Source organism: Dromaius novaehollandiae, chromosome 3, assembly GCF_036370855.1.
Source record: "Dromaius novaehollandiae isolate bDroNov1 chromosome 3, bDroNov1.hap1, whole genome shotgun sequence".
In the NCBI taxonomy this organism is placed as follows: domain Eukaryota; kingdom Metazoa; phylum Chordata; class Aves; order Casuariiformes; family Dromaiidae; genus Dromaius; species Dromaius novaehollandiae.
Genome location: NC_088100.1, coordinates 67510617 through 67524147, shown reverse-complemented (window position 1 = coordinate 67524147; position 13531 = coordinate 67510617). Strand labels below are relative to the sequence as shown.

Genomic DNA, 13531 nt, shown 5'->3' with positions numbered 1-13531 from the left:
TGGTATTAGACAAAGCTCAAGAGGAGAATGAAAGACAAAATGCTAGAGATGGACCAGACCGTTTTATGTTGGCCCGGGAACCGGATTGGGATCAAAATACAGGGGCAGGCAGGTTAATGACTAAACAGTACCAACAGTTGATATTACATGGGGTAAAGCATGGAGTACCTAGGCCCCAAAATATTGCAAAACTGTATCAAGTCGCACAGGGTAAGAATGAGAATCCCTCTGCATTTTACAAGCAGTCATGTGAAACTGCCCAAAAATGGACAGACTTGGATCCCAAGGACGAAACAAATAAGATGACTTTTACTACATTATTTGTAGGACAATCAGCACCAGATATGAGGGGAAAGCTTCAGAAAGTAGATGGTATGTCGGGGATGTCAATATCTCAATTAATAGAAGTTGCATATAAGGTGTACAATAACAGGGAAGAAGTAGAGAGAAAGGAAAAACAAAAGGAGAAACTGAAAGATAAGGGGCAAAATGCTGCAGTCTTGGCAGCTGCATTTGCCCAGGCACAAACTTCCTTTCAGGGAAGAGGTTTTCCGAAAGGACAAGGACGTGGAAGAGGGCATAGAGTAGGAGGGAATTTGGGAAATAAAATTCCACTGAGGAGAGATCAATGTGCAATTTGCTGGGGGAAGGGGCACCGGAAAAATGAGTGCCCAAAGAGACAATCAGATCATTGGAAACCTCAGTCTGCATCTGTTCCAGAGGCAGATTTGCTCATGATTGGTACAGAAGATTCAGACTGACGGGGACTGGAGGTCGAGAAATTGGATTCCCCAGCCGAACCCCTGGTTTCAGTAAAGCTGGAGAATGAAACAGTTAAATTTTTAGTAGACACTGGAGCAACATATTCAGTATTAAATAGCTGTAAGGGACCAATGAGTAAATTCTCTATGCCAGTAATTGGGGCCACGGGAAAGCAAGAGGTCAAACCTTTCTTTCAACCAATTAAATGTGAAATAGGAAATAGAGTGTTAACACATGAATTCTTATATATGCCAGAATGCCCATTACCCCTAATGGGGAGGGTTTACTGAATAAACTGGGGGCACAGATAACCTTTGATAAAAACAAAGTTAAGGTGCACATTCCACAAAATAATGCCTGGAAGGCATAAGCATATATGTCACAGAAAGCACTGGATTCCAAACAGGTGGAGAATGGACCAAGCAAAATTCCCTCTGAAGTAATGGACGCGGTAGTCCCTTTTGTGTGGGCAACAGAGAAACCTGGAAGAGCCAGATGTGTAGAACCGGTAAAGGTGGAATTAAAACAAGGAGCTAAACCGGTAAGGCGAAAACAGTATCCCATGAATTTAGAGGCCTGTGTCGGACTGGAGCCTATAATTAATAATTTCTTAAAGTATGGACTGTTGCGAGAATGTCAGTCTGAGTACAATGCTCCAATCCTGCCTGTAAAAAAATAAAATAAAATAAAAAACACATTCACAAGAGTATGGTCTAGTACAGGATTTGCGAGCTATTAACCAGATAGTGACTGATGTGCACCCAGTGGTACCCAATCCATACACTTTGTTAATGACGATAAATGATTCCAATGTCTATTTTACAGTATTGGACTTAAAAGATGCTTTCTTCTGCATAATTATTTACTGATGGGAGCAGTTTTATAATAAAGGGAGAAAGAAGGGCTGGATACGCTGTTGTCACTTTGGAAGGAGAAATTGAAGCAAGATCGCTACCAACAAATACATCCGCCCAGAAAGCAGAACTGATTGCTTTAACCCAGGCTCTGGAATTATCAGAGGGAAAACAGACTAACGTGTTTACAGATTCAAAATATGCCTTTGGGGTTATACATGCCCATGGCGCAATTTGGAAGGAAAGAGGATTGCTATCTTCTCAAGGGAATCCTATAAAATACGGTAAGGAGGTTATGGAACTACTCAAAGCAGTTAATAAACCCAAAGAAATGGCAGTAATGCATTGCAAAGCGCACCAGTCCGGACAGACTGACATAGTTAAAGGGAACAAAAGGGCCGATGAGGCTGCAAAAAGGGCAGCATTATCCGTGTCGGTGGCAGCATTAGTTCCAGAGAGAATGTTAAAAATGGAAATTCCAGTATACACTGAAAAAGAAAATAAATTAGCAGAAATACTGGAATGCATAAAAACTCCTGAAGGATGGTGGGTGACATCTACTGGACAATGTGTGGTAACTTTGCCGATAATGAAGGAGCTAATGAAGCAAATACATGATAGTACCCACATGGGAGCTGAGGCATTGGTTGAAACAGTTAAAAGATCTGCTGTGGGAGTTAGTATGTTAATAATCGCAAAGGGTATTACACAAAAATGTGAAACCTGTCTTAGAAATAATCCCAAGATTCAGAAGAAGCCCCCCCCCAGGGGAAGTAAAAAGGGGCTTCATGCCTGGGGATTACTGGCAAATTGATTTTTCTGAATTACCAAGATGTAATGGATATAAATATTTGTTGGTAATTGTTGACACCTTTTCAGGATGGCCTGAGGCTTTCCCATGTCATACCAATAAAGCAAGGGAGGTAGTGAAAATGTTATTAAAAGAAATCATACCAAGATTTGGGGTACCAGAAGGGTTTTCTTCAGATAGGGGACCTCATTTTGTAGCAGAAATAGTACAGCAAATCTCAAAAATACTACAAATTAAATGGGACTTACATACCCCCACTTCCTCCACTTTTTTCACTGATAATTGGCACTGAACAGGAAACTCCACACCCACACACTTTGCATTGATGACAAAGCCTATGGTAGTAAAAGTGAGAAAAATTGCTGAAGAATGGTCTACTAACATGGAATGTTAAATTACGACTGCTAAGGAGCTTAGGAGTATGGTTTTGAAAAGTTTTTGGTTTTCTTTCTTAACACAGTTTAATCCAGTTTCAAAACATGCTTTGCTTCAAATCCTACAAACCTGAGCATTTCAGTTTAGTAAACCAATCTGCAGTGGTTGCTTCTGGGCCAAGGGCTCTTGTCCCTGGCTGCCTGGGAATGTCTCATGCTCTCTTCTGCTGCGTGGGTGGTCTGATCTCCCATGATACTGCCACAGATTAGTGAAGACACCAGTCCTTAACAGTCCTCTAATTTAAAGCCACTGTGGGGGCAGCTGTCAGCAGTGTTCCTTCCCCCAGACCAAATACTCATGCTTATGGGCCTTTTAAGTTGCATCTCACAGAACCACAGAGGCTGGGGAAGGAGAAATCTTAGCTCATGGTGTTCTTCCCGAGGCAAAGTTGTTCCAGCTCTGTTTTCCATTGGTTGTCATTGTCCACCACTACATGTGATACATTGTCCTGTAGTCACAGAATCTCTGTTGTTTAGGATGTCCCTTCTGCCACTCGGTCTGCACTATTCAGTGCAAAGTTTAAGTCCATTTCTTCTAGATTTTTCCCACCCTCCTCTTTTTGGTGCCTTTGGCCCTCAAAGGCTTACAAAGGTTGCACTTGACTGTCCCAGTGCAAAGCTCTGCAGCCAACCCTGCTGGCAGGGACCTGGTGTCCTGAACCTCCTGTTTCCCCTTCACTATGCTGTGGGTGATGTGAGGGGGCATGCAGAGTCCCTGCAGCCAGAGCCTATGCGCTGTGGAAGCCTTGGCAGGTTCAGCTGCCTGGGAGGAGCTGTACAGGGAGGTGTACAGCAGCCCCGCAGCTGCTCCAAGTTATGCTCATGGCCAAACTCTGTCTTGGCAGCCCCAACTAGTGGAGAGATGAAAAGGGGGGAAAGGTTTTTTTGTCCCTTCCCAAAGTGTTGTGGGGGGAGCACCTGTTGCACTGGAGAGGCTGCCCGGGAGGGTACTCAGCTGCTGACTCCTGCCCCTTTTCTTCCTGGCAGGCTGCTGCAGAGAGTTTTCTCTTTCCTTTTCTTTTTTGTCTCACTCTTTTTGTCCTGCTTTTCCACCAAAGTAACTTCACTGCAAAAGCTGATGTATGCCGCCAGCTGCAGACTCCAGAAATAAACTCCTGTGCGTATGAACCTGTCTCAGCATCCTCTGTGCAACAACTGAGCTCAGCTGCTGAGCTGGTTGTTGGTGTTATACTTTACAAAGAGATCGATACCTGGAAACCACATGGACACAGGGAGGTTTTGAACAGCCACTTTGGATAAAAACTCACAAAGCTAGGGAGCCTCGCTGTGCGTGTGTGGTACTGTTTGGGGCTTTTCCTGACAGATACCCAGAGTCGGCATGACTTGAAGAGGACCCAGCTCCTGAAAGCAAGTAGCACTTAATTCCTCTGTGCTACAAGCAGTCCTTTGGACATAGCAATGCCTGAGTGAACAAGTGCCCCATTCTGATGGTGCTGGAAAGAGTGCCTAGAAGTGCCTGCCCTTCTGGGAGAGAGCAGCTCCGTTTTTACAATAGTGACAACAATCCTTGTGCACGTTCAGGCTCCTGCTGGTGGTGCTGTTGGGAGCCAAGGATTTTGCTGAGGGCCCGGATGGGGTGTGTACCACAAACAGAGTTGGGCTCTGGCTCTCTGCATCGCTGTTCAGCACTTCACTTCCACAGCCACCAAGGGGTGAGTGTGTGTGTGTGTGTGTGTGTGTGCATGTGCATGCATGCATGTGTGTTTAAGCGTGTGTACTCGCGCATGCATGCAGCCCAGCAAGTTTCTGTTTGGGAAGAGGTTTAGCAACAGAAAACACCTGGTTCTTGTGCTGGGTCCCACAAAAGCTTTGTGCCTCGGAGAAATGATGCCTGCCGTGTTGATGGCCAGCAGAGTGCAGTGTCGGTGAGGAAATCCTGCATTTGGCTTCATTCGTTCAGTCATTGGGTTGTTCTTGAGGGACTCTCCTGCGTTTTATCTTCAATCCTAGTGTTCACGTCACCCCAGAGGGGCGTTTCTGTTCATGTTAGCTAGCAAAGTGGGGGACACTTCGAGGACCATCTCCTGAGCTGCTGTGCATAGGTCAAGCACTGCAACTGCCACGGATCTGCACATGCCAAGAGGTTTCACAGTGACTGTTCAGGAGCTGTATCTTGAAGGGGTTGTATGCTCCAGAGAAGAGGTGTGTCTGTATCTTTGTCATGCCCCCAGCCCTGATGAGGGAGAGCTGCTTGGAAGAGCCTCCAGGCCCATGGTCTGGAGGGCAGAGAGAGGCAGCAGGAGTCTTGGGAAGAAGCAACCTGGCCTTTTGGACTTTAATCCTTAAAGTCATCAGTTTCAAAGCCAGGAGGTGCCACTGTTTTCTTCTGCATAGCACATCCCTGGAAAGGAAAGGTGCAGTTCTTCTAGCTCCAGGGGCACTTCTGTAGAGCTGTCGGGCCTGACTGTTTTCTGCCCATGGCCCAGCCAGGTGTCTGCTGTTTCAAAACTTTGCTACAAGTACATAACCTAATGTATAGCCAGATGTTTCCTGAGAGCTCCCTACAGGTCTCCATGAGGAGAAAAAGTGCTTAAAGCAAGTGGCTATTTAGCAGGGCTTGGGGTACAAGTGGTGTCAGGGTCAGTGCCTAGAGCTCCACTCTTGGGAAAGTGGTCAGAAGTAAACTAAATAAGTTGAATGTAGTAATGTGCAACAGAATGAGGTTGCTCTCTACATAGTTAGAGACTAATGACTGGCACCTGATCTAGCAAGTTGAGAGCTGTGGCCATCCAGCGTTCAGCCCTTATGTACAGCACAGCTTTGGAAGTGCAGGCTAGGAGATCCTCCGGCCCTTAGTCAGCTGAGTTTGACTCAGGATCCTACATCTTCCAGTCTGTGCTGCCTTTCATACAGGGTTTTAAGAAATGTGGGTGGATTTTCTTCCTGGTTTCCATTATGTTCCCATGAGGTGTAATGCCCAAACCTTCACATACCTCAAAGGGAGCGGAGTCAGAGCACTGCAGGGTCAATTGCCCCCTCCGGACACACCAATTTTTGCTGAGGTGACGTATCCCCTGATGATTCAGGGGATAATCCACCTTCTCAACTGTCATTGTTCTGAATCCTGAAGGTTGACTGCTTTATGAAGGTAGGTTGTTCTCTGATTTGTGACAATTTTGCTGCCATTAAGTGTAATAGAGAATTTTATATGTATATGGCTATAGGTACAGAGGTTCCAGTGCCTGTCTGCAGGCAGCGCTTCTGGAGTGTTGCCCCAAGATCACAACATTTCATAACTGACGGGACATTATGACACGGAAGAAACCTTTTAGGGGATAAAAAAGGCATTTTTCTTTCAGAATGTCTTGAATGAGGAAGGCTGATTAGGTCTTGCTGTTTGAAGACGAACAAAAAGCTCTCTCCATATGGCTTTGTGGGCCTTCTCTGTTGCATCATGTCATAGTTAAGCCAAGAATGGCTTTGGTCATGGGGCTGGGAGGTCTCTAGGAGGGATTGTGTTTCCAGCACAGAGAAAGATGGGTTTAAATTCAGTGGAAATGGTGCTTCCTTTTGTCACATTAGTTGATTTAAGGCCTTTGTGGCCATTAGCCCTGTAATGTGGGTGCCAGTGAAGCAGCTGAGGTTCTGCTAGACTATTCAGTGGGATCTGACTGTGAAAAAGCTTGAAGACTTCCTTGTCTGTGGCTGCTGGATGAGCTTAGGTATTAGGAAAGATAGTCTTCCCAGGGATCCATGAGGAGAGTGGGACAATCAGTCCACCCACTCAGTCATTCCGCTGAAGAAAACGTGGCTAGTCTAACTTTTTCTAGATGAGGGAGACGAGCATCCAGGAGCACTGACAGCTCAGAAAGGACAGTCAGAGTCCTGCAGAACAGCACCACTGTACGGTACACAGCTTGGCTGAATAACTGGCAATGTATGAAGCAATCCTTCTACTCTAACCTTCACACCTTTTTCTGTGGCAAAGCTTTTAGAAAGACCAGGTATGGCATGGCTTCCAGATGCAGGGCTGCCCAGGATGTCCTGGAGGAAGGTTAACAGTCTCTGGAGACTGAACTCTCCTGTCCATCCACCAGCACCCTCCATAGGGGCCTGCAACCCTCTGCAAGGCTGGGACAAGGACTCTATGTCTATATGGAGAAGACACGTGGGAAGGGATGGGGAAGAGCATGGGCCACAAGTGTGACAAGCCATTGCAGACCCAGGTGCCCAGGAGGGACAAGCTACTCTGGGCCTCTGTGAAAAGGCCTGGCAGCTGCGTGAGGGGGTGAGCTGGCCAGCAGGGAAGGGCTGCCCAGCTGTGGGTGCAGAAGGAGCCTTCCCTTCCTGGGGGGTCTCAGGCATTGCTTTGAAATTCTCCCAGGGATGAGAAGAGGAGGAAGGAAGGGGTGGAAGGCCCCAGAGGCTGCCAGCTCCTGGTTCTGCTCCATGTGCTCAACACTTAATGTCACTAAGTGCAGTACACACTGAGATCCTGGGTATCAGTGCTTTATAACTGCAGCTGCTGAGTATTTCCATGTCATGTCTCAGCCCTGAGCTGAACTGTTTGAAAAAAATTCAGCAAAATTGTTTCAGTCTTTTCTTACAGACTGGAAAAAAAATACATTCCCCTGCTTATATGCAACCACCTTTTCAGATGATAAGCAACTTAATAAGCAGCTCTTAACATCTTTGTGCACTGGAGCCAGGATGCAGGCTTCTGGGCACCTTTTCCAGAACCTTCGGAAACTGGACACAAAGTTTATTTTGGCACTGACCTATGCCAAAGGACCACTTGTAGCACACAGAAATTAGGTACAACTGTTTTCAGGAGCTGGTGCATTTTCTAGTTATGCCCAGTAAGGGTGTCAGCCAGCAAAAGCCCAAAACAGTAGCACGTATGCACAATGAGGCTTTCTATCTTTCTGTGCATTATCAGAAGCAGCTGGTTACAATCTTACTGTGTCCGTGTGGTTTCCATCTATTGATTTCTGCATAAAGAGCCAAAGCATTACACCAACAATCAGCTTACTCCCATGTTTACTTCAGCATGTACTTGAGAAGTAGTAAAGACATCAAGACTTACTGCCTGTCCATGATTCAGTCAGAAATCCTCTCGATACTGATGGACCAAACTGGAGTCTCAACATGTCTCCATTGCACAGTGACAGATTGTGAACATTTTGGTGAGACTAATACTCATGGCTGGTCTGATGCTGATGGAAAACATGGGTTTCAAAGAGCTGGAAGAAAAATGGATGAAAAGAACACACCTGTGAAGATGTTTTCTGGCTTGTTTATATGTGTGTGTTAAGTACATACCCCATCTTATCCATCTTCAATGGGTACAGCCCTGGTAACCCATAGAAGCTGTTTTGCTTTAAACGATAGCAGTATAAGACTGTCTTCAAAACCTTAATGATCCCTATCCTGCCCTCTCACAGGAGGCACCTTTAGACCAGTATGACCATCATCAGAAGTGCTTGTGAAACAATTTCAGTGTCGTTTCTCACTACTAGGGTAACTCTACTGGTACAAAAGGGAAGTTATGCTAGCTTAGGGCCCAGAGTATAGCTATACACATTGTATTGCAGTATTATTGTAGTTATAAACTGCCTTGTGTTTCCTCAGCCCACTTCTTCAGTCCCCCTCCCCCATGAACATTTGGCCCTCTCATCTTCCCCAGGCCTTAGATATTCACATCTGGCAATATTAGCATACATCCACTGTCACTGACAATTTAAGCTAATATATTAGACAGTGGCCCAGAGTAGCCATGGTGGCGTAGACACATATCCCGTGCTGCTGACTGCCATGTGGTTCATAATTTCTGGCAAAAGGTCGGGCTGAGAAGCTGGTAAAATAATGCCTGAAACTGCCCCGGAAAGATTGCTTCCACCTGTCAGAGTCCTAGCTGGAGGCAATATATACCGTAACAAATGATCTCACAATGAAATTTGACTCAATAGGAATCATGATTGAATCATGCTTTGAAAATTGAAAGTATATCCACTTCAAAAATAACCTTTAGAACATGCCCATGTTAGAAAATACTCATATAGAATATGATGGGTTACAGAGTACACCTAAAAGATTGCTTAAGATGCAACTACTAGCAGGCCAAACATTGTCATTTTAATTACTGGATCAAATACATTTGCTTCAAAAACAGTTGACATAATAGTCAAGGTATTTACAGTTCCCTGAAAAGCCACACATTGATTCAGAGAATCATAGAAAAATCTAGATTGAAAGGGACTTCTGGAAATCATCTGGTCCAACCGTCTGTTCAAAGCAGAGCCTTAGACTAGGATATCCAGAGCCCTGTCAAGCCAAGTTGCGAATATTTCCAGAGATTGAGATTCCACCCTTTCCCTGGGCAGCTTATTCCTGTGTTTGTTTTCACAGTGAAGATTTTTTTCCTTAATCCTGAGTAGCAGCACGGGCTGGGGTGTGACTGACTGAGGTGGGCAATGCTGAAATTGCCCTGGGGCTCGCAGAGCACACTCAGCAGTGCACCCCTGCACCCAGGAAGGCAAGCTGCCACCGACACTGCATCTGCAGGGGTATGGCCAACAGACTGAGGAGGCCATGACTCTGCTCTGCTTCCCGGGGCCCCACCGGGAGGATGGTGCCCAGGTTCACTCCTTCCCAGTTGAAGAGAGACACTGAAAAATTGGAGAAAGTCACAAAGATGACCACAGTTGGAGAACACAGCATATGGAGAAAGGTTGATGGAATTTGGTTTGTTCTGCCCAGAGAAGAGAAAGAGGGGCTTGGGGGGGTGTCTAATCACGGTCTCCCCGTATGTAAGCCATAGTTACAGACTAGGTGGGGTACCCTCTTTACAGGGATATACAGGGACAGGACAAGAGGCAATGTGCCCAAGTCCATTCACGGGAAAGTCCACCTGGATACGTGCACACACTTACTCGGGTGAGTGATTATGTAATTACGCCCCTCAGTTTGCCAATGTCCAACTCTGTAACAAAGACCTAACATGAGGAAGCAGAATAGTTCAGGGAATTTTTAATGCTGTAAGGTACCTTCCTTTAGAGTCATTCACGATCACCAGCGAAAGGAGGACATTTCTTCAGATCCTTAGAAGCCACGACAACTCTGTGTTACCACGACTACAGTTTTGGTGGTCTTAGAGACGTGACTTAAAAGCTTCCAGGCACCGGAGCTGCGAGGAGCAGGCTGCAGCACCAGAGGCAGAGCTAAAGCTCTGCCCAGCCCCACGCGTTTCCCAGCGAGTCGCGCGTGTCGGCGAGGAAGCGGCAGGCGCAGCCCGCCCGCGGCCGCGCCAGGCTCCGGCCACCGCCGCGCTGCCGCCCGCCAGCGCGGGGCGGAGGGCGCTGCTGGCGGCGGCGGCTGCGGATCCGCCTCGGCCCGTCCGGTGCCGCTGCAGCCCCGCGGGAGCGCTGTCCCCGCCCCGCCGCTCCCCGCGCAGCCCCGAGCCGCTGCGCGCCGCCTCTCGGCAGTGCGCGCTGCCCCGCGGAGCCGCCGCGCCCGCGCCCGAGGCGGGGAGGGGACGCGACCGCCCGGGCCGGGCACCGCCGCGGCGACGGGAAGAGCCGTCGCCGTCGCCGCCGCTGCCGCCGCCCGGCCGGGCGCGGGCGGCCCCGCGGGGCCGGGCCATGAGGTGAGCGGGGCCGTGGCGGGGGGCGGCGGGGGGGTCCCGAGCACGGCGAAGCTCCCTCCCTGCCGCAGCGCGGAAAGCGAATTACGCCACATGTATCCGCCCTCAGGAGCCTGCTGTTATTTATTTATTTATCTATCTGTCCACTTATTTATTTATTTATTTTTCCGCTAAACTTTCTCACAAGCCTCAGCCTCTGCCCCCGGCCACTGTTCCCCCCTCCACTTGTCGCCTTCGCTTTTTGCAAAAGCCTCGGGACGGGCTAAGGCGCCTGGGCCCCGGGCCGGCCTCGAGGATAAAGAGGCCCCAGAACCGGGGCGGCGGTGGCGGGGTCACGTCTCGCTTCGGCTGCACTTTCCTGAGTGTTTATAGTCCATCACGCTAAATACGTGAGGCTTCTGTAAAGCGGATGTGCAATGGTTAACTGTATTTTGACACATACTCTATAGTAGCGCCCCTGCAGTGTGAAACTGTGTTTTGACCTCAGAGGTTTATTTCCTTATTAAAACCAGCTGTGGGCCCAAATATATACCCACCGTTCGCAAACGGCTCTCAGCGCTTGCCTCACAATTCCTGCCACCTTGAGCCGCGGCAGGGCAGTTTACATCAGTATTTCTTCTGTCTTCAGCAGGATGACAGCTTACTGCAGTCAGGTCTTTAGCTGTCATTGACTCCTACGGGAGACAAAATTTTTTTTCCTGGGAGAGCAGGGTTTTACCTCATGATAAGATTTATATTTTTATAAAGGGTACATAACTTTGTTAAAATTAAACTGGTTTTTTTTTCTGTTAAAAGTCTGAATCCCACAGCCAAGTGATAGTTCCTTGAAAGATGAAATCAGGACAGCCAAACTTTTCTCCAAGTGCTGTTGCTTTTCCTGTGCAACTTAAGCATAACAATATGTACCTCCTTACAAAACAGGGCCAGTATCGCTAACCACTTTTGTAGAACACTGTAGAACAGATTTAAATTATTTGAATAAGAGCACTAAGTATCAACTGTCCTTAAAATGGGAGCTGAAATATAATCTTCTCTCCTCAGCTGATTTTTTTTTCCTTTCAATTTGTTAAGAACTTTATAGGACCAAATCCATGCTATCTTCTTGGGTACATAATGTATGGACACTTTGTCCAACATACAGGACTATTTATATCATCTTGATGACAAGTGTGTTCACTAGTAAATACAAATATGTACATCTTTTCATGAAGTGACAGGAGTGGATCCACTTTGCATTCTTGCCAAAAGATTAACAAATCTGACAGAAAAAGGAAGGAAGAGGTTCCAAATCGGGGGAGCCCTCACAGCACTGCTGTCTCTCGCTCTCATGAAGATCTGCTTTAAGAGCCTTTGCTGTGGTGGCCTGGTCCTCCAGAAGTACTTTTTAAAGTAATCAGCCCTCTCAATATCGCAGTTGTAAAATTAACACCGTTGTCTGGCACCTGATTTTTAGTTGTCCTGATGCTTAGCAAAAAGTGTGACAGTTTTAAGTCTTTTGTCTAAGCACTTGCAGCTGTGCAAAGTGTCAAGTGCTGCTGTTCCGACTTGAAGTTTTCTTGCTCGCTTTGTGCTGAAGTCAGTAGTGGGAAGTGGTACTTTTTTGAAATCATTAGTGTGAAATGGTATTATGATACCATTACATTTTTTGGTCAAGAGGTCAGTAAGGTTTCAAAGAAGAGGTCTCGCTTTCACTTCACTCACCAGCTGCCTTGATCCCCAGTTGATCTCTTTGAGGGGCTGACTGCTGTCTTGTATGCTGGGGTTGTACGCTGGAGCCCACAGCACTATGGCACTGAAATGCCTATTCTCCCACACATTGGATCTGGCATACTTTTCCTACAAGAAAACTTCTCTCTATTCTTTTAGCAAGATTTGAAGTGTTTTACTGATTTTGTACATGCAGCACCTCTGTTGTGCTCTGGCCCTTCACTGGGGAGAAACAAAAATGCTGTCATTAGGAATTCATTTTTGCTGCCTCTTCGTGCAGCACCAGTCCACCTCTATGAATGGGCAACAGTAATATTGTAAAACACAAAACGAGGCTGCGCCAGGCAGGTGGTACAGGGTGGAACATGAGCAGTTGCACTAAATGGCAATACGGATATGGTGACAGGATCAGTGACAAATTGTGTGATTATTATTTGATATTGTGTGTGTTTGCTGCTGTGATTCTGCTATGCATTCGGTATATTTTCCGCCATTAGTGTGCACTTAGTTGCCTTGCATTGTAAGTCAAAGCAGTCAAAATCTCATTTGCAAACCTAATGGGAAACTGTGTAGATCCTGGAATAATATAACTGTGTAATAGGCTGATTGCCACAGCATTTCCAATTTTTGAAGGGTCTCAGGGTGTATCTCTGATGTTTAAACAGGACCTGATTGTTCAGAATTCATGGCAGACATTGCATATTAAAAATGGCGTAATTTGTGTAAAAAGTACAAGGTGGGATGCATGGCGATACAAACTAGAAATAAGATCAGAAGTGTGCTGTTGCCTTTGGCCCTGTGCGTCAGATTGAGGGCAGTAGGGGGAGGCTTGAATAGTTCTGTACCAGAAAGCAAACAAATAAAACAAGTAATTATTTCTGAAATGCGGTAGGGCCTATTCAATCACGTACTTGGATCTCCAAGTTTAAACAGGTTGAAGCCTTAGGTTGGCATCTTCAAATTGATTTCAAATTGCACTGAGCGTTTTTAAGATAAAAATGGAGAGTTAAACCATTTTGGGTACATTGCTTGCAGATACACCTTTTTTTTATTTTTTTATTTTTTTTAACATGGACACTTGTTTTGCATTCATCTTGCAAAGAGACACTAAGCCAGCAGGTCACAGATTCATGCTCCATAACTAAAGACAATAACTTCTATTTCCTTTCAATTCCATAATCCACTCTTCAATCAGAATCTCCTTGTTGTTGAGCTCTGTGAGCAAACACATTTCTTCTTCCCCGCCTGACCCTCTGCCAGGACTCAGTGGAAGGGAAACAGCTTCAGATAATTCCCACTGGACTATTACGACACATTTTTTCTGCAATGTGTTATAGGGGCCAGGACCTGGGCCTCTGTC

The 13531-nt window shown here is 46.5% G+C and overlaps 1 protein-coding gene and 1 long non-coding RNA gene across 5 annotated transcripts in view; one reads left to right on the top strand and one right to left on the bottom strand.

Moving 5' to 3' along the window:
- Nucleotides 1-2679: 2679 nt before the first annotated feature.
- LOC135327881 (uncharacterized) lies at nt 2680-10293 on the bottom strand. The gene is made up of 3 exons (XR_010388393.1): nt 9869-10293; nt 7909-8065; nt 2680-2762 (listed from the first exon to the last, which is right to left on the bottom strand). It is a non-coding gene; the product is annotated as an uncharacterized LOC135327881 (long non-coding RNA).
- Nucleotides 4457-13531, top strand: part of PLAGL1 (PLAG1 like zinc finger 1) — a 56297-nt gene continuing 47222 nt past the window's right edge. For 2 of the 4 annotated variants that reach the window (XM_064509083.1, XM_064509081.1), the window contains exon 1: nt 10106-10467. The gene's annotated coding sequence lies outside the window, so the exon portion shown is untranslated. Of the gene's footprint in view, nt 4535-10105; nt 10468-13531 lie in introns of those variants that run through there. The other 2 variants (XM_064509082.1, XM_064509084.1) reach the window with 2 other exon arrangements.